At 47.5% G+C, this 20,291-nt stretch overlaps 1 protein-coding gene across 2 annotated transcripts in view; it reads left to right on the top strand.

Moving 5' to 3' along the window:
- The first annotated feature begins 354 nt into the window (after window positions 1-354).
- The window catches only part of SV2B (synaptic vesicle glycoprotein 2B), a 135,148-nt gene continuing 115,211 nt past the window's right edge, over window positions 355-20,291 (top strand). The window contains exon 1 of one of the 2 annotated variants that reach the window (XM_006110835.4): window positions 355-625. The gene's annotated coding sequence lies outside the window, so the exon portion shown is untranslated. Of the gene's footprint in view, window positions 626-8,663; window positions 8,848-20,291 lie in introns of those variants that run through there. The other variant, XM_006110836.4, reaches the window with a different exon arrangement.

Below are 20,291 nucleotides of genomic sequence, written 5' to 3'. Positions count from 1 at the left end.
TAGGATTTAACTTCCACTTTTTAAATAATGCCTTCAAATGATGGCTCACAAAACATCAGCCTCTCTGACTTGGGCCAAGAGCCACCCCTGGACAGATGGCTACAGATGTGGTGGTGGCCAGCAGTACCAGCTGTATGAAGGTAGAGGAAATAATAACGTGATTGCCCCAATAAAGCAGCAAGGAAAACTCCTGGATCCTATTTAAGTCTAGAGCCAAAATATGTGTCTGCATTATAACAGTAAACATATTCCCCTGTGTAACCAAGAGCTCTCCTAGAAAAGCTTTAATGTTCAGGCAGTGGACTGTTACTTTATTACCCTGATTAAATTACACAAGCTTTTCCTTTCTCTCTGTCTCTGCATGCCCTGCAATCTCCCTCTGCCTTTGCACACTCCCTCCCTTCTCCCTCTGCCTTTCTTGCTGTGGGGGCAGTGATGCAGGTATGACATACAGCCCTGTTCTCCCTCCGCTGGGATCCCCTCTGGTGCATCATTAGCATTCACTGGCTGGCTGGACTGCATCATTGTTATAGGAGATTCCAGTGCAGTGAATCCCTCTTTCTTGGAACTCCGGAGCTGAACTGAGCACAGAGAAGCAGCAGAAGCAAATAACTTCACATTACAGGTAAGAGCAAGTCATTTCTCCTGCTATCGTGGAAGAAGACAAACAGACATTTTACAGGGAACGCTAACGGCTGGCAGGATCTCAATCCCCAACATTAGTTTGCTGAGTGCCCAGCTAATGTCTGAGTGCTGCAAAGAAATAGGGAAACAAAATAAAACAGAAGAAAAATACCACTGAAAATAAGGATGCTCAAGGGCAAGGGCGCAGCAGCTGAAGGGCTGAGATGAAGGAACAGGAATTGTAGGGCGCTTTGCTATTTTAACTAGATCAGCAGTGTCAGAACAGTCAAAACCAAAGCAACAATTCAGATTAACACCGTTTCCCTCCCTGGCTCTCCTTATCCTCTTCTGAGAGCAGTCATGAGCTGCAGCGTGTAGTGTTTTAGCTAGGTGGAAGGTGCTCAGGCTGAAGCAAGACAGGGTTTTTTATGAGGACAATTAAAATAGATTCTGATGTATGTCTGGGGATAGGTGTAGCGGTGGGCTGTAGGGGTGTGAAAGGGTGAGGGGTGTGTATATAAGTGGGGCATGTTGCATATGTTTGGGTGAGGGGGGTACAGAGGTGTGTTTGCGGCTGGATGAGTCGTGTGTGGGTGGGTATGCCTCCCCCACACAGGCATAACACAGCAAACATGAGTATTAATCGTCCTTTTCAAATAATCCTTCCTACCTCAGGGTATTATAAATGCAGCTCAAACTAAAATCAGCAGCTGGTCACCTCTGTTGGCAGAGGATAAAGCCAGCCACTAAAAGCAAGGTAAGGGTTTTCAGTTTGAACAGGGGCTGTAATGTATTTTGGTTTCTCTGATATGATTGATCTGGTTACACAAATGTGTGTGTGCGTGCAGTCCCCTATGCAGGGACTTCTGTGGAGGGTGCTTTTTTGTAAATGAGGATAGCAAAGGTGTGAATGCCCCCCTTCTCCCCATGCTTCCCCAAGTAAGCGGGGAAATCAGCCCTAGCCTTCCCCTGGCTAGCCAGAGCATGGGGGAGGGATGCTCGAACAGCGCACTGCCCCTGCCTTCCCTTGGCTAGCCAGAGCATGCTTATTTGGGGGGCCATAGGGAGGGAGCTTTCACACACCCCTGTGTATGGCCTGGTGTGTGTCTGGGGACAGGCGCTATTCAGCAGAGATTCTCTTTACATATGTAGGCTGCAATAATACAATCCATGATACTGAGAACCCCTAAAAACCATAGGCATGAACTGGATCCACGATAGGCTCCGTGCTGTGTTTGCCCATCGCTCTGACCAAATGAACGAAGTGATTGGAGTGGAGCGGGGAGGAAAAGAACTGGGCTATAGTGTTTTCTCCTGTGTGGGAAGGGGAACCCCAGGTGATTTTAGATCAGATGCTTATCACATAACACCTGAATATGTGGTCCGTGAGGGCTCCCTTCCTCTGGACAGCCTAGGCAGAAATGAAAGACCGGTAGGAGTGATGTTCCTGGCAGGGCTTTAAAAACGCTGCAAGTCATGACTATCCAGGCTCCTATTTCTGATCATCTGCAAGAGGGGAGAGAGTTAATCCTATTGTTGCCTAGTCAGATTTAAATATACAATAGCGCTGCATTGTTTCACCTCTGGGTAAAAAGACACAGCCACATGCTTGTTCCTCACCTGGCAATTATCTCTACCCCCTCTTCAGGAATTGCACAGCAGGTTGCTACCTTATCCTGTTGGTCACCTATAATCATAGCCAGGTTGCTTGCTCCCACAGGATAATACATAGGTGGGGGCTTTGACAAGAGAAGAACATCTACAGTTTCCTCCATAGTCTTCTCTTGAAAGGAGCAAGGTCACCCTTTACCCTCCAGTAGAAGAAGGAAAGCATTTGCCCCCAAGCCTGCAGATCTGAGGATCCTCTACAGCAGTGTTTTCTGAAAGTGCTCCACAAAAGCACTTTGAGAAACACATTCACTGGCTGCCCCAGTTTGTTTATTTACTGGTGCCACGGAGCCTCCTGGCTCCCATTGGCCCCGTTTCGCTCTTTGCAGCCAAGCGGAGCAGCGGGAAAGCGATGGCCTGGCACCCACTGCTTCCTGTGGCTCCCCTTGGCTGCAAAGGATGAAACGGAGCCAATGGGAGCTGTGAGGCTCCGTAGCACCAGTAAATAAACAAACTGGGGCAGCCACTTAATGTGTTTCCCAAAGTGGTTTTGCGGAGCACTTTCAGAAACACTGCTCTACAATCTTGGGCCATCTGTAGGGGGGCCCCCATGCTTCCCTGCTCACCTTCTCTTACTCCCTGACAGCTCAGTTCCTAAAGTCCCAGCTGTTCAATGAGGCAAACATCCCCTCTCCCCAGGCTCCAAAATTCCTGGGCTCCTGGTGGGGTGGGAAACGCAGATGGTCTTTGGGTTCTGGTGAGCAAAGAGCCATTCCTCTGCCCCAGGCATGTTGTGTGGGGGTCACCTGGGCCAACAGGAGTGACTGAAAGGCTCCAAGGGCGAGTCTACACTTAGGAGAAGACTGACATTCCAGATGTCGATCTTCTAGCACTCGATTTAGTGGGTCTAGTATAAACCCCTAAATGGAATGCTTAGGATAGCCCTCACTGGTGCATGGTACTCCTCCTTCTGTGAGGAGTAAGGGAAGCCGACAGGAGTATTTGCTCCCATCCGCCTCTCATTATGTGGATGCCATCAAGGCTCGGTTTAAGGTAAGCTGACTCCAGCTATACCTTACAGATGCGGTCCCCAACCTTTTGGGGCTGCTGGGAGGCCAGGGGCGGGGCCGCTCATGCGCCGCGTGCCTGGGGGCCGGACCGTGCATGCGCTGCGCATCCGGGGGCGGGGCCATGCCTGCACCACGTGCCCGGGTCTGGCATCATGCATGCGCCACACGCCCAAGGCCTGGTGCACAAGAATGGCTTGAGCTGGCCCTGGTCACCTGGCAGGCACCACGTTGGAGACCACTGCCTTACAGCCTTAGCTTCCTGGGGCAGGGGTGTGTATGAGTCAGCCTCTCTAGCATCTCTTGCCTGCACCTTGTGATGTACTGAGCATCTTCAACTCCTGTTGAAGTTAACGGGCGAAGAGGAGACAGCAACTTGCAGGAATTGCCCAGCACCTCACAAGGTTCTGTGTCAAGCGTCTTGGTCCTGCAGATGCATTGTGTAAGGTATCAGGTTTCTTTTCTACGGAGAATTTGAAGTGTCTTTTAGCCAGCAGACTGAAAGCAGATGCCAGTTGTATCTCTGCAGTGCTCTGACCACAGAACCACCTCTCAGAAACATTACTCAGACCTCCCGTTCTCCTTTAAGAACAGCAGGCCATGCTAGATGCTGGTCTCCTTCTTGTAGCCACTGCACATGCCTGTTACAGCTCAATGTTTAAAGACCTGGGCCGAGAGATGAGACATGGGATAAAGCCTCTTGTTTTTCTGAAAGGACTGTGCAAACCCTTATTGTGGGTGCACTGCACATGTAGCAGGGTCACTGCTGTACAAACAGCCACCAGGCAGTGAGGTGCTCTGGTTTGCCCTTTAGCTCCCTTCATTGGCATGGCCTTGACTCAGGAAGGTGACGTGTTATTTGCCCCCGTCTGTGACATGCTGCAATGCAGAGCCAACATCAGACAGATCTTTATTCAGGAAAGAAGTCTGGAGAGGTGGGAGGTGCTTTCATCAGTTCTTCCAGCAGGCTGAGATTTTTGCATCGCCACACCTGCTTGTATGTGCACCCCCAAAAGCAGCCACCCACCCATCTTGTGCATTCAAATGGGTGCAGAGGTTGTGTGCACGACTGGCTGTTTGTTGAATACAATGTGAGCATACACACTTCAGGGAGAGCAATAAACATGTTGGACAAAATTAAGTGTACAATAAGTGATGGTGAGAGTGAGCATCTGTGTCAGAGCCTTTAGCACCCTGTGGTTGTAAGCATGTGTGAGCTCAGAGGCAGGCCTGGCTTGAACGGGGGGTTTCCAGAAAGAGCCAGGAAGCCAGAGGAAGGATTCATACTGGTTTGGGTGGACCAGGGGTTAGAGTACTTGTTAGAGGGGCGGTGGGTTCCAGTCCCACCTCTCTCTGCCTACCCTGGGAGCTGTCAGATAGCCAACACAGGCTGGTTTGGAGGTGTATATTCATCTCCTGTACATGGCAGCACAAGAATGGAATATAGAGCCTGAGTCCGGTGGGAGAGGAAAAGAAGTTTTAAACTCCCATATGCTCCTTGGTAATCCTGCCCCTCCATGCAGCAAATCATAGGGCAAAGTGGCACCTCGGAGCAGCTGGTATTTGGAGTTAAGGCAAAAGCATGGGCTGAAAGGGCTATTTGATGTACAATACCTTGTGCTTCTATTTAGGCCACCCTCATTCTCCAGAGTAAGTGCGGAGAGACACAGACTCTTCCCTCGTTGCTCAAATGCTGGCACGGAATAGTTTGCTGGCCGCTAGACAACATCCAGGAACTGCTAGCAATCCTGCTAGGGGAAGCCCAGGCCTCTGCCTGGAGGATCCTCCTTCTTGTATTGTCAATTCCCCATATTAATTTTCCAGATCGGGAGCTGAACCTTTGAAAAAGGGCTCATCTGAAAAGATTATAGAATTACTCCCTTGCTAATGAGCAGTTTAATGTCACGACAGCTTAACGTCCTGCAAGAAAAAAAAGGAGCCTTAGCAATGAAACAAAGGGACCATGAGAACAGGGAGCCTGGGGGGTCTGGGAAAAGCTTTTTGAAGGGGGATGGAGGGTGTGCACTAAGTCACAGAAACACGCTGTTTGCAGGGCCAGCCTTGGCTTAAGCCCTTCACTCTAAGGAGAAGAAACTTGATGGAAAACGAAGCTAAAGAGCCCTTCAGTAATATCTTCAGCAGCCCCTACTTTTATCCCTGTTTCTGGTGCGGGGACCAAAGGGACGGCAACCCACAGCTTGATCCTTCTCCTCTGAAACAAGCATACGCCAGCCAGCAGCAAAGACAGCTCTCTGACATAGCACATAGAAATCTGCACCATTGGGCTGATGCACGATGGCAGTTCCTGTCTTTGGCAATGACTGGCACAGGATGCTTAGGAGAAGGCTGTAAAGCTGCCTAATGGGTAGTGGAAGAATTCCTTCCTACCTCAGGCAGTTAGTGGCTGGCTGGTCCCCTGAGGTTGATCTCTCTGAGAGGTTTCTATCCTAAGTCGTGGAACTACGAATTATAATCTTCTTAGTCCCATAAATATGTAAGGGACCAAGAGGGGAGGCAACTATCTGACAGCTCCTTCCCCTTTTGATTTGCGACTGCAGGGAAAAGAAGCTCTTCATTACCGACCTGCCATGCTCAGGTCCTGACCCTCAGTACAGGCCCTGAGCTCGGTGGACAGCAGGGAGGCAAATAACGTTTGTACTCGCCTATTATCGTAGGCAGGAGCATGCTCCTTTGTCCGTCAGTGCAATTTAGGACAGCCTGGAGGCTGCTCCAGCCTACATCGGCTCCAGCATATGGCAGCTGGAGATATCTGGAGCTCAGCAGCATTTGGGCCTATCCTACCCCTGCCATTCCCCCAACACACTTCTAATGCTGGAGTCTGTGGAGATCGGGGGGATGGTAGAAATCTGGCTTAGCTCATTTGTCCTATCCCACTGGCATGAAAGGGGGCAAACATGGGGATAAGGGAGTGGTTCCCTCTTTCCATAATGTGCACAGGTCTGTATGTTGTGCTTGTACATTTGCCAGCATGCTCCAGGAGTTAGTATTCATCTCCTAGACCATAACTATGGACCCAAATATGCCCCAATGGCAACCATGCAGCTTAGTCCGTCGCTCTTGCAGTGGGAATGTGCATGTGAGGTGGGGGATTACACTGCATCTGTCTTTCTGGCTTTGATCTTATGAGTAGGGACCTGGTTCTGCTCCTGCTGATGCTGGTTTAATTCCAGCATCGCTCCCCTGGCTAGAATGGGATTCTCCCAATTTACTTTGGGGCAAGTGAGAACAGAATCAGCCCTCTGGGACTAGGCAGGGGAGTGGAGTGGGGGAAACCTTGCTGTGCGAGATGAGAGGAAATGAAAAGGAAGGGCCAGTCTATATTTAGGTGAGGGCTCTGTTGAGAGTGGATAATCCTCTTTCCCTGAATTATCCAGCCCAGGGATTAGACTGCTTTAAACTCCTCACCAGGCCTCCCCCGCTCCAGGAGGCCACCATGGAACAGACTGGCTTTCTGAATCCCTAGGGGGCAAGGAATGGATTGAGGATGGCAGAGGGAAGGCTGCTGCTGGCCTGCTTGTGCATTTCTCCCAGGGGTTGCTCATGGCCCAGATGCACAGTGACACAGGAGTGACGTGCGATGCTACACGGAACATCCAGGGACGACCATTAAGAAAGAACAGAACGCTTTCTAAACAATTGGGGCAGCAGATAAAGATAGATGGTGGACGCAAAACAGCCCTTTCCCAATGCACAGTATTCCTGCTTCCCTCTCACATGCCTTTTCTTCTGGTGAGGAGAAGGGAAGGTCTCTCAGTTGCTTATCAGGTGCATCGCTTTCTGTTTGGAATCTGTCCCTGATCTGCCTTACGCTGCCAGCATCTGACCTGCTTTGGCTGGCTTGAAAGTAACCCTGGGTCTGCAGTTCTGTGCCATCTGCCTTGCATAGGAATGAATCTCTATCCATATTAAATGATGGATCTGGCAGCATGGGGGCTGGAAGGTGACACAGTCACGGAAAAGATGATGGGTTCCTGTGCAATGAGCTGGTGGGCCTCAGCCCAGTGCCTAGTGAACAAATGTCAGCATAAAAAAGAGTGTTGCTTGTTGGCTCTCTCACCATGGAGGCTTACTGCACCATAGAGAATAAACTCCCTTTAGCTTTAAGCATGGACCTTCTGGGTCAGAATTTTTTTGAGGGTGATGACATGGAAGCACTGCCATTGTGTTTTACATGCCCTAGGGACAAATGTGTCTGTTCTCCAGGGCTATCAGGTCAGCTCCCTTTGACAGCACTAAATTCACTTAAAACTGAGTGAAAATTGTATTTCTGAAGTAGTGACAGGGCCACTCTTTAGAAGACTCAGAGGCTCTTGTTAGTTCCTCTGGGATTTTATCAGTTCTCCTACTGTCCCGCCCCATCCACCAGCTATTAGAGTTTACTTTACACCCCTTCCTCCACAATATTTTACTTATCTATTCATTCTGCCTCTTTCACTCAGAAATAGCTAGATGCTTTTTATTACCCTCATTTTCCTCTGGACTTTGAATGCTAGCCTCTGATGTTGCTACTGTGTCCAGGTTCAGGCAAGAGTGAATTCTGATGAACCCATCTGAAAGTGGACTCTTGTCAGATCCTGGAGTGACAGACTATGAATGCACCTGCTATCCCACAAACCCGTCCTTGGAAATCCAGGGCCTGAGATGGCTTCAGCTGCATCAGCAATAAATTGTGGTGAATGACATTGATCTTTTCACGGGGACGTGAATTCTGTCAAGGGCATTTAAATTGTGTTTAACATTCTCTCAGCTCTTTGCGGTGCTTCCTCAGAAACCTGGCATTTTGACCCTCTTGTATTTTTCTTTTCCCAAAATTAAGGCAAACTTTGTGCCCTATTCTGGCACTCAATATTTTGGCCCAACTCTTACTGGTGTCATCGGTGAGAAGATGTCGTTTAAATAACTTCTGTGAGAGTTTGATTAAAATGAGGAATCCCATGCTTGGTCCTGTAAGCAGCTGTTGGAAGGGAAGTGGCTCTCTGAGAGCTGACTGGCAGCATCAGTGCTTGCTTTGCTTTGACTGACAGGTAGAGTCATGACTGCCAGTTATTGCTTTTTTGTGCTAGAACGGAATTAAAACAGAGAGCCCCAAAGGAGCACAGAGAAGAAAAGGGCACTGAGTGCAAACAGCCACTGCTTTTAATATCAACTATTGTCTTTTTTCTCTCTGTGTTGAGCATTATCAATTTCTTGTTTAAGTTAAAGTCAACACATCTGTTACTTTAGCATCTCTGGCTGCCTGGCTCCCTCCCTCCCCCACCTGCTCTCCCACTCCGTCTGCAGCCTCCCCATCCTCCTCCTGCTTTGCTGCTGGCGTGTGTGTTTTGTGGTGGCTGATGGGCTTGTTCACTGCTGGTTCCATTTGCTGTGGGATGATCAGCTTGGCTTGCAGAGCATTTACTCCTAATCCCCAGCTTGCGACAGCCTAGTGACAAAGGCAACTCTTTCAGGAGCTGCTGTGGGTGAGAACGCTGGGGGAAATGATTGGCAAGTGGCTGGTGATGCTGGAATGAAACATTTCCTAGTTCTGGTAAGAGATGCTTTTCCACTTGGTCCCCTTTCTGGGCAGTTGGTTACGGTGAGAGAGGATGAGCTGAAAGGGATAAAAAGCAGGGAGGGGAGGAAGTTATGAAAGATGGACAAATAGCAGAGTCAACGCAATTTGCATGGAAGCTTTTCCAGTAGCAAATGTTTATCAGAGCAATTTATTTACCATTAGTGTCTGGCTTCTGGCTAGTCAGATCATGCAGTGATGAAGGCAGCTGAAGTACCTAGCCAGATATTAAGGCAGTCGCTAGCGTTATGTTTTCCCCTCTATGTTTCTTTCTATGTGTCTTTTCCAATTAGATCTAGATAAGCCAGATCCCACCGCCAGACCTAAAAGGGTACTTTGTCATGCACTTCTTTGGGAGTAGCTTGTGGAAAGCTCTTGTTTCAATCCGATGCCTTTTGCCTCACTAGCTTTGGAAGGTCATTCATGAATGTTTGTGTCTCAGTTGAGAAATAAAACCCTTCAGCTTTCCTGTGCGCTAAACTTACTCCTGGCCAGCAAAGTTTAACTGCATTTTTCTCTGGAGCTGGTCTCCCCTGTATGGTATGTATTTAAAATATAAAGAGAAGCCGTGAGACAAAACTGAGAGTCTAGTCAAACTATGAGTAGATCTGTGAGATACTGTGTGTCCCAGGCACACTGCTTATTTTGAATTTGAAGGCACTGATCTGGTTTAATTTACAGGACTTTTGAGCTGATAGCGCTGGCTTCATCAGAGTCTGGCCCAAGTTGTCTGTTACACCAGCAGTGAATTTGGCCTCATTTGCTTAAAGCAGGGGCGGGGAATCCTTTTTGGAAGGGGAGCCACCCACCCACAGAGAAATCAGTCAGGGGCGGCATGCAAGTGAGAAGCAAAAAAATAAAACCAATCCCTCACTGACGCGGCCTCGGAGTAGCAGGGGGGCTGGAGCACCAGTGTGGGGTCCCCAATGCTGTGGGAGGGGAGAAGGGGGCTTGAGCCTTGGGAGCTGGATCCAGGCAAACTGGGAGCTGCATCCAGCGCCTCGGCCTGTGGTTCCCCTGGCTTAAAGAGAAACAGTGAATAGTAACCCTATCAGCAGTCTGCTGTGCTGTGTCAGCAAAGGGCTGTCCATAATGTAGCGCTAGTGACAGAAAGGAAATGAAAAGTATGATCATGCATCTTCAGTGGTTCTGTTAACCAATGAAAAGCACTGACCCTTTTAGCATCCCTAGATCCCTTCCTAAAGCTGATGCCTGGGTCCAGGAGTTCTTGACACCCTTTTGTGAGAGAGGCTTGTAAAATCATTTGGTTTGGTGTATCCAAGCTGAGTTCCTTCTGTGTTTCTGAGCTTAGCCATCAGGGTTAAAAGAGACCTGCCGTGAGAAAACAACCAAGCTGATTTGTTTGCAAAAATTAAACCTCGATATATACAACAATCTCCCTCCATCACAGACATTCTTCTGATTGTTTATACATACAGTGAAACTTTCACTGAGGACCCATTGAATATGCAGAAACCCCTGTTGTAAGTGCTAACTTTAGAGCATCCCTATGGTTCTAACACAGTTACATTAAACTTTTAGTTAAAGACTCAGCTCTGGTAGGCAACTGACTTTTGCTGATCCCTTGGGTGGTTGCTTCTAATATATTTCAATTTAACAGTCTCTGTATCACAACTACCAATAAAAATAGCACCAGCTGAAGTGCTAAAAGTGAAAGGGTCTGCATGCCTTTTGCCATTCAGATACTGTACAAAGTGGCGATAGCACAGTAATTCTAGATTATAGTGATGGTGTGCCTTCACTATTGCCTCAATGATGCCACTGTGCAAATGGAGAGACTGCACAGCAAGGATTGTAAGTGCTTTGAGACTCATGTGTCTGTCCCAGAGGGAGCAGCCCTTGTTGCCTTTAATAAAACCACAGGCTTCGTTCTGAAAGGAGCATAAATCTTTCATCGGTATGTGTTTTTGGAAAGACACTGTCAAGATAAAAATTAGAAATGGCTATACAGTATATTACTTACCGTGCCTCATTAGATTATAAAAACAGAAGGAATGTATACATCCAATTCTTTTAAAATTATCTGTTGTGTGGTGTTTGTTTATTTATTACATTTCTCGCAGCCTGATCTTCGTAAAGGGAATGGTCAATTTCATTTGTTTTTTTCCTCCTACTTAGTTTAACCTACAGGTTTATCCAGACCCTCTGTTTGGGATTCTAGGTGCTGCACAGGAAGGGTTAACTGTATTTAAAAAATAAATACCACCTTCCCATTGTAAAAATCAAAGCAGAAAAAAAAATCCTGGAAACATTCTCATGTGTGTTAGGTTGATACATGCTCAAACTGTAATTTTGGGGGCAAACTGGACTGACAAAGTCTTTAACTCTTTTAGGTCTACTCTTTTCCAGGGGCCAGTCAAATAAATTCTACTACAGTAGGGTGTGAGTGTGTGTAATTTGTAGCATCCTAAAGATATTTTCTTCATGACAATGATATTATATTCAAGAGACATGCTCCTGTATACAGATGGGACCAGAACCTGAGGTCTTCCAGATGCTACAAGGTCTAGGCAGCACTCCTGTTTGGAGACTGACCTTTTAAAACAGCTGTATGGGATAAAATGGAAGGATTTGTCCCCTTTTAAATGTCTATCCCTGTGATCAGCAGTTCCACTCAAACTACCAACATCAAAGCAGCAGAACCATCCTTATCCCTATGCAGAATGCGCAGTTGCCTAGGGCACCCAACATTTTGAGGCATCACTGGCTGTTAATGGCCATCCTTCTGCCTTTTTCTATCCCTGCTCTGTGGTTCTGCTTCCTCTGGAGAGGATCTAGTTAACTTAAAAGTGAAAAAGACTGCCAGATCTATTAGCAGAACATCAAACCTAGGAAAGAGCCATGCAAGTGGTAATGAAGTCATTTAACAGGCATTTTCCAACCCCAAGTATATACGATCAGTTTCTGAATTTACTGTGTCCGTCTACAGAATCTTAGTTTAAAATTTGTTTTAAAAATATTTCATTCATGAGTTGCTGAAGATTATAAAATCACATCTCTAAAAAATCGTCATCCCCCTGCTGCCACCAGGCATAGGGGCACCAATTTAATAGTATTTCATAGGGTCCCATAAACCCTAAGGACAGCGCTCCGTGGCAGTCTTGAATCTTTGAGTCTTTATGGCTATGTCTACAATGCAGGCTTCTTGCGCAAGAAGAGCATATCCACCCTGCATAGAGGCTATCTCGAAAGAAAACTCTGATTGCTATTCACAGAATAGCCACCAGAGCACGTGTGCTTTTGTTGATTGGCTCTTTTTGTGCAAAACCCCCCTGTTGCCCATCCACACACACTTCTTTGTGCAAGAACTCTTGTGCAAATAGGAGTTATTCCTCGTAGAAAGAGGAATACCTACACTGCAAAAACTCCTCCGTTCTTTTGATTTACTGTAAATTTACTTACACTAAAATGCACTAGAGGTGTGGACGCTCCATGGGTTTTTGCGCAAAAACCCAGTAGAGTAGACGTAGCCCATGAGATCAAAGTATTCTGAACAAAGAACACAGTCGAGTAATGGTAGTTCCAATGGATGTGTCTTATACTATGCATTGATGCCATGGAATATTTAGCTCATCATGAGAATTTAACTGAGGAACTGGAAACTTTCAGAGAGGGAAAACTTGTATATTTATTCAACAAAAATATACATCCAATCACCTTATGCCTATCCCCTTTTTTTAACCACATCTGCTAAATTATCATAAGCTATTTGTGTTTTAAACGAGGGCTTCCTCCCTCACAGCCCATCTGCTCAGTCTGCTTGTTCCTCCAGCAAAGTCACGATTCTGTTATCATGTGTTATGACTCTGGAAGGCTATGCTGCAATGATGGGACTGTAGCTTCACTTGGGGATGGGATAAAATATAAGGAACTCGTCTGAAAGGGGGAGACCACCTAGTGAAAAGGGGAAGAAAGAGAGAAATACACCAGAGCAGACGAGTCAAGAAGTGCTGGCCCAGAAAGATACTTTTTTGTTTTTTTTTTGTATAAATGTTTCTTTTTGTCAATTCTGTCCTAGAATGAAAACCATCTTTTTATCGCAAGGTTCCATAAAGCCCCCACCAGGTCACTAGAACTGACTTCAATATGAGTTTTGCCTCCCTATGGAATACTGGTTCAAGGCCATTTTGTGTAGTGGATAGGCCCAATTCTACTCTCATTGGCTACATCTACACTGGCCCCTTTTCCGAAAGGGGCATGCTAATTTTACAGGTCGTAATAGGGAAATCCGCGGGGGATTTAAATATCCCCCGCGGCATTCAAATAAAAATGTCCGCCGCTTTTTTACGGCTTTCAGAAAAGCCGGAAAAGAGCGTCTACACTGGCCCCGATCCTCCGGAAAAAAGCCCTTTTCCGGAGGATCTCTTATTCCTACTTTGAAGTAGGGTTGGAAGTAGGAATAAGAGATCCTCTGGAAAAGGGCTTTTTTCCGGAGGATCGGGGCCAGTGTAGACGCTCTTTTCCGGCTTTTCTAAAAGCCGGAAAAAAGCGGCGGACATTTTTATTTAAATGCCGCGGGGGATATTTAAATCCCCCGCGGATTTCCCTATTACGACCTGTAAAATTAGCATGCCCCTTTCGGAAAAGGGGCCAGTGTAGACGTAGCCATTCAGATTATTGCTGCTACTATTAGCTACTTGCATTATGGTAGCACCTAGGAATCCAGACCTGGACCCCACTGTACCAGGCACTGTAGAAGCACAGAACAAAATGACAGTCCCTATCCTAAAGACCTTATGATCTAAATATAAGGTGAGACAACAGAGATGGATATGCACTGGCAGACAGTTGGGGTGGGGAGAGTAGTATAAGAAAATAAGGAGACATTATGAGCATGACACAATGAGGTATCTTTTCAATCTCACTGGAATCAAGGCAACTGAGAGCAGAATTTGCTGTTGCTATGTTTTTCCATACCAAAATGGCAACCACTTGCTCTCACTTTAAACTGACCTCGTTTTTTAGATTGAGGATTAACTACAAAAAAAGAACAAAAGCAGTTGCTACGAGAGAGCAGCATGTACCTGTCACCTGTGCAACATGCTGCAGCAACTAGGGGAACAAAATGGTAGAAGTCTCAGCACATAGACTGAATTCTTTGATATAGAAAGGCATAGGGCACAGAAAATGAAGGTGTTTCATAGAAATCTACATCATAGGCTCTTAGTGTGTTTGTTGCAAAACATACTAATAAATCCAATTAACTAGTGCTACTGTGCAGCATGGTGAAAACTGGCATCACATATGTTCCTAGTGTATGGACGGGGTGATACAAGTGATAAGTATTAATATTTGTCTAGCTTCCTCATTAACTGTTGAGCAGGCTGCTGGTCTGCAAACGTATCAACTACCCCCTTTTCTGTGACATTGCTAGAGGTCAAGTCTCATAGGGTATGTCTACACTACCACCCTAGTTTGAACTAGGGTGGTTAATGTAGGCAACTGAAGTTGCAAATGAAGCCCGGGATTTAAATTTCCCGGGCTTCATTTGCATCTTGCTGGGCACCGCCATTTTTAAATCCCCGCTAGTTCGGACTCCATGCCCGCGGCTTCACGCAGCACGGAGTAGGTAGTTCGGATTAGGCTTCCTATTCCGAACTACCGGTACACCTCGTTCCACGTGGAGTAACGGTAGTTCGGAATAGGAAGCCTAATCCGAACTACCTACTCCGTGCCGCGTGAAGCCGTGGGCACGGAGTCCGGACTAGCGGGGATTTAAAAATGGCGGCGCCCGGCAAGATGCAAATGAAGCCCGGGAAATTTAAATCCCGGGCTTCATTTGCAACTTCAGTTGCCTATATTAACCACCCTAGTTTGAACTAGGGTGGTAGTGTAGACATACCCATAGTGTGTGATGCTCTGTACTGTGCATCAGCACCAGAATCCTCACTATCCCATCCCAAACCCTTCCCTTCCCTTCTGTGTTCCCTGCCTCTTCTTAAACCCTCTCACCCGTTATGCACTGACCATGCATGTGGAGAGGCACATGGTCATGTCTTCTTCTCTCCTTTCTCGTGGGGAGCAGGTTATAATCGGCTGCCTGTATGGTCACCCTGATTAACACTGTTTCTTTGTATTCCAGGTAGCAATAGTGAGGGTGGGGGAGAGAGAAAATAAAATGAAGAGGGGACAAGATGACATGCAAATAGCCAGGAGAGGGCCAAATGCAGCTGTTATTGATTTCACTATCATCTGTGTGCATCAAAGTACAGGACTAAGGCTTAATGAGATTCTATTGAAACCACCCCCCTTTTTGAGGGGAAGCATTGTAGGCCAATCCAAAATTTGTAGCTTCATAACGTAGACTGGCTTTTACTATTTTCTAAATCAGCAAGTGAATCACTATGATGGACATTTTCTTTTAGGACCAATCCCATCCTTTCCCAGGGAAAGTGATCAAGAGATTTTTTGTTGCTGAGGATGGTTTTTCCTTGCTGAAAAATGCTGGAAGAGGCACTTATTCTGGGCTCAGTTTCTGGGTAGGGAGACTCAAGAGTCGAACAAAGCCTCAATCTCAAACTTAAACTTACACTGAGCAGAGTTTGTTTGTAAGGATGCCAGATTCTTGACCTGGTCAGGACCTCACTCTGATCTTTCTTTCCAGCTACATATTGATGATTCAGCCACTACTCAAAGTGTTAGAACACAGCTGCCATTCAACACCTGTAATATTGTAACAACACTCCCTAGCAGGGGAAGTGGAGAATGCTATATATAACTGAAAGTATAGGGGAGATTTTAGGTAGGAAAGTAAAGGAACCTAGGAGATGTGGACCCAAAAACAATATCACTGACACAAGAAATCGCTCAGGATGATCCGTCAAATGTAGTTTAGAAAACCAAGTGAGAAATGCCCAGTCTCACTGCTCTTATTTCGTAGTCACTAACCCCTGCTGGTGAGGAAGAAACAACGTGTAGTGTGAGTGTAACCCACACAACTAGGCTATGTCTACATTGGTGGGTTATTGCTCAAGAACAGCCGTTCTTCTGCAGAGCATCCACACTGCCCACCCGCTCTTGTGCAAGATTTCCAGTAAAGCGTGGTAAGAGAGGACTTCTTGTGCAAGGGCGACGCTCTTTTCTGAAAGGTGTAAGTTCTCTTGTGCAAGAGGGCAGTGTGGACGCATGGCAGTGGTTTCTTGTGCAAGAAAGCCCTATAGCTAAAATGGCCATCAGAGCTTTCTTGAGCAAGAGAGCGTCCACACTGCCATGGATGCTCTTGTGCAAAAGCACATCTTGCACATGGCAGTGTGGACATGTTCTTACGCAAGAGTTCTTGCACAAGAACCCTTGCGCAAGGTGTTTTTGTGCAATAAGCTGCCAGAGTAGACATAGCCTTAGTGTGGTTCACTGTCCCAAGTAGTGGCACTTAGACCACTTACAGCAAGAGATAAGAACAAGTGAGCTCTACAGCCTAAACTATGAGACAGCTGGCTTTGTAGCTTAAGCTGTAGTGGCTCCTCCATTAAGCTCCAGAGGTCCCAGGTTTAAATCTATCTGGTGGTGGTTACATGAGGACTGTGGCAGGCTGGGTTAGTGTCATACGTAGATCTGGATATTTTCCCCTTAGGTGTTATAGGACCAGGCTGCAGATAATTCATGCTTCTGACCTGAAGAAGAACTCTTCGTATAAATAGCTATGTTGCTATACCCATCTTGACTGTCCTAGTACCAGCAAGGCTACAACAACACTGCAAATCCATGATTTGTCATATTCAGTTCAGCTCCTAAGACTGATAATCTGTTGACCCACAGTGGCTCTTGTGAGAGGTGGGTTGGGAAGGAGCAGTTAATTCATCTGTTTTTCACCAGGTGATGGAGATTTTAGACTTTGGCTCCTGCTGTGCTGCAGACCCAGCCAGCACTGCTCTTCGCTTCACCCATTGTTAGCCAATGAAACATAAGACCCGCCTGTGTGAGGGAATGCAGATGAGATTGGGGAAAGGTGGATGCGGTGGCTGGGCCTAGCAGAACCCTCTTTAGCAAAGGACAATAAACAGTTTCCATGGCAACATTCCATTTTCTAGCCTTGGGCTCTGCCTGAAGGTGATCTCTGATTTTTTTTTTTGTAAGATGTGGGAGTTTGAGCAAAATTGAATGAGGAGAGTATGGAAGGATCCAGCCCCTTGGCAACGGCTTTTCTTTCTAACTCTTTATGTGGGCTGTATGTAGTTTTTGTTTGGCAGCATATTCCTACTGCCAATGGGAATTGAGCCCATCTGCTGCAGCCAGACTCAAAGAACAGCTGAACCTAGTTCCTGCTTGGGGTTTTCATAGCTAAATGAGATCTGATGGATCACCCTTCCCGCCCTCCAGCTCTACAGCCACACAGGCTCTCTGGTTAGGTGTGTGACAGGAGGGTTTACATGTAAGAAGGTAACAGAGACAGCATGCCTCAGGTCAGGCCCGGCCAAAGAGCTTGTGGGGCCCAAGGCAGCATGCTGTGTTTGGCTGAGCCGCATGGCTCCCAGTCAGGGTAGCAAGTGAGTGGTCGGGTGGGCGGGGCCAGGAGCTGGGCAGTGCAGCCCCTACCCAAGCCAGCCACCTTGCTCGCTTTGCCCAAAGGCCGGGGCTGCCTCAGGTGAGGGGGATTTCTCCTGTCCTTTGTGACAGGTGGTCAGGATGTAGCAGATTTCCCAGTTTTCATTAAGGTTATAAGCCTCTGTTCTCCTGAACTCACGTGTACCCTCCATGCACTGGCCCACCCCAGCAACATCTTAACAAAATCACGGAACAGGGAGCCTGGCCCAGGATTTGGGCAGAGGCCCTGAGAACTTCAAGGGGTTCTTTAATGTGCCGCTTTAGGACTGAATTCCTACAAAGTAAGATGGGGTTTAAAAATGGAACAGTGTTATTCTTCTAGAGCACCATTGTCTGTGAATGCTGAGTTACTAGGGTGATGTGCACAATAGCCCAGTTTAAATGCCTAGGTAGACAGACAGGAAGATCAGTTCTGAGCATAGTCACGTGAGTGTAAATCCAATGAAGTAAGCAGAAGTCCTCTGGATGTATACGAGTATACAGGCCAGTGTCTGGCCTGTGATATATGTAGCAATTACCAGAGGGTTAGCCGTGTTAGTCTATAAGGTGCCACAGGACTCCTCGTCGCTTTTGCAGATTCAGACTAACGTTTATTGGAGCATAAGCTTTCATGGGCAATGACCCACTTCGTCAGATGCACGTAGTGGAATTCGGAAATTCTGGAATTTCCACTACATGCCTCTGACAAAGTGGGTGTTTGCCCACGAAAGCTTATGCTCCAATAAATCTGTTAGTCTATAAGGTGCCACAGGACTCCTCATCACGTATGTAGCAATGTAACTGGAAAGAGAGGCTGCTATTCTGGCCTCAGAGTGATGCACCTTTAGCTATAGTGGGGTCTCCCAGCCCTCACTGAGGGTATGTCTACACAGCTACCCCACGTCTTTTGAACATGTCCGCTATTTCGAAATACAGCGGACGCACTATTTTGCCATCCCTGTAAACCTCATTCTATGAGGAGTAAGGGATGGCTCAAAATAGCACTTTATTTAGAAATTTGCAGATAGCGCCAAATGACAAAATAAGCCATTTCAAAATAGACTCAAAATAAGCTACGCAATTTGCATATTGCAAATCGCGTATCTTATTTCAAGTTCCAGGTGCTGTGTAGATGCACCTTGAGGGTGCATTGGCTTTAGTTCAGTCTTGTTCCTCAGGGTTGGATTTCAAGAGTTCAGCATCCATTAAGTAGGAACAGGTTTTCCAAATATCGTGCACCTGGACATCTAGTTCAATGGACACCAGAGAAAATCAGGCCTCACTGGGGATGAAGGATTTGTCTCTAATAACCCCAGAAGCAGGTACCATTGCAGCCCAACAGTGATGGTTCTACATTTATTTTTAATTAGGATGGTTCATCTCAGGAAACTGACATCTTTTAATTAAGATCCTGTTTAGACAGAATGTTAAAATATAGATATGCTGGCATGGATTGAGATATTCCAGTGACTTCCCTGCCTGATGTAAGATGCCCCTGCCAATAAAGTTTCCAGGGACTCAAAGGACATTGGCATGGGCCTTTGCCTCCAAGGGTGTGTCTAGACTACAGGGTTTTGTCAACAAAAGTGGATGTTTGTCGACAAAACTATACCTGCATCTACACTACCACCGAGTTCTGTCGACAGAATTCGGCAGTTTTGTCAACAGTGGTAAGCCTCATTCTACGAGGAATAATGCCTTTGTCAACAGAGTTCTGTCGACAAAAGGTAAGTGTGGACGCAGGGGAGAATTTATGTCAACAATAAAGGCCTCCAGGAAGAAGCCCTGGTGTACACTCCTGCCACAGCTTTCAACTCTATTGTTCCTGCCTGCAGCCATCTTTAAAAGGCGCAGGCACCAAGGATTACCATTCTGGCAGCAAGCCAGCTACAGCCAGGACCCTGAAACTGTGCAGCTTTGTCTGGTCAGGAAACTCGGAGCCATGTTCCAGGGACAAGCCCCCCAAGACTCCCCTGGCCCTTCCAGGGACACATCTCCCCAGGAAGCCAGGGGCACCAAACGCCGGGCACCCTTCCTGGTCTGGGCCCGAGATAAAAGCCCTCTTGGATCTGTGGGATGAGGAGGAGGCTCTTCAGGTCCCACAGTCCAGGCGCAGGAATGCGGAGATCTACCCCAGAATGGCTGATGGGCTGGCCAGGAAAGGTCACCACCTCCGCACCGTACCGCAGGTCAGTGCCAAGGTGAAGGAGCTGCGGCAGGGGTACATCAGGGCCCGTGAGCACTGCTCCCGCTCCAAGGAAATGGCACACTCCTGTGCCTACTATGAGGACCTGGACCGGATCCTGGGGGCAGGGGAACCCCTGCCCCCTGAGAGGATTGCGGAGTCTGGCTTACAGACCCCTGTGCAGCAGTGGCTGCAACTCCAGGCAGACAACCAGGAGCTCCAAGAGGAGGAGGAGGACGAGGAGGAAGACAGCACCAGGAGTGCCCAGGAGCCAGACGCCCACGCTCAGGAGGCCTCCCAGACAACTTCGGACACCGGGGAGGAAACTTCAGGTGCGTGCTGTGAGGGTCCAACACAGGGCAGGGCAGGCGGGAGCAATATGGATGGTGCAATGCTGTGACATGTCATGCTGATCACAGCCTGGGGGGGAGCACACCCATGGCCACCCTCAGGGAGGGCCGTCCTACCCCAGCACCATCGGGCAGTGATGCCAGGTGAAGGCTTGGGTTGGGGACGCTGGGATTGCCACACAGCTTCAGGCCTCTCAGCACTCTACGGGAACCCCAACTGTGGCCTGACACTTGTCTGTGCTGCTTGGACATGGGGTGTGTGTGGGGGGGGGGGGAGGGAAGGGACAGGATGGTGGCCTGCACACCTTCTGGGCTCCAGGGAGGCTGTGCTGCTGGCCAGGCCA

The sequence above is a fragment of the Pelodiscus sinensis genome, chromosome 14 (assembly GCF_049634645.1).
Source record: "Pelodiscus sinensis isolate JC-2024 chromosome 14, ASM4963464v1, whole genome shotgun sequence".
In the NCBI taxonomy this organism is placed as follows: Eukaryota; Metazoa; Chordata; order Testudines; family Trionychidae; genus Pelodiscus; species Pelodiscus sinensis.
This window is presented reverse-complemented; position numbering and strand designations above follow the sequence as displayed.